This window comes from Orycteropus afer, unplaced genomic scaffold, assembly GCF_000298275.1.
Source record: "Orycteropus afer afer isolate SDZICR_OR568_19922 unplaced genomic scaffold, OryAfe1.0 scaffold00001, whole genome shotgun sequence".
Taxonomy (NCBI): Eukaryota; Metazoa; Chordata; class Mammalia; order Tubulidentata; family Orycteropodidae; genus Orycteropus; species Orycteropus afer.
In genome coordinates this window covers 13,866,240-13,867,031 of record NW_006921588.1, presented here as the reverse complement: position 1 = coordinate 13,867,031, position 792 = coordinate 13,866,240, and positions in this window count along the sequence as shown.

Genomic DNA, 792 nt, shown 5'->3' with positions numbered 1-792 from the left:
GTAAAACAAAAATCTCACTGTCATTGAGTCAGTTCTGCCTCATAGTGACCCTACCACAGATTAGAATCGCCCCACAGGATTTCTAAGACTGTGAATCTTTACAGAAGCAGACTGCTTCATCTTTCTCCTGTGGAGTGGCTAGCAGGTTCAAACTACCATCCTTTTGGTTAACAGCCAAATGTCTTAACCGCTGTACCACCAGAGCTCCTAGGGAAGTAAAAGGAGCTATGAAATCAGTGGGGAGTGGCATATAACACAAATCTGGGGTCAAGGAAGACTTCTTGGCTGAAATGTGAAGGATGAATTAAGAAGTAGTCAGGCATTGAGCAAAAGACCATGCAAAGGAAGTGGTTCAAATATATGTAAAATTCCCAAAAGAAAGATTCAAAGGCCTTCAACAACCTAAAGTGGTTTAATATAGTTTGGGAGTCCTATCTACTGACTCCACTATAAAAAAAAAATGGGGAAATTATCACTATTAAACTTCCATTTCCTCCTGCACCCCTTAATATTTGTTAATTATTTTCTCTACTTCTGAGGTGCAAAACTATATTCTGTTTTGCAAACAGAAGTCCATCAGTTTGTCCTGTTGTTGTTGTTGTTATGTGCCATGGAGTCATAGGGACCCCTCCTTGGGTTTCTGAGGCACTACAGAAACAGATTGACCAATCTTCCTTCTGAGGTGGCTGGTGGGTTTGAGCCATCAACGCCATTAGTTTGTCCTAGGTTCTTATATTTATTTGGAGGTTGTGTTAGATTGGGTTCTCTAGAGAAACACAAAAACCAGCAAAG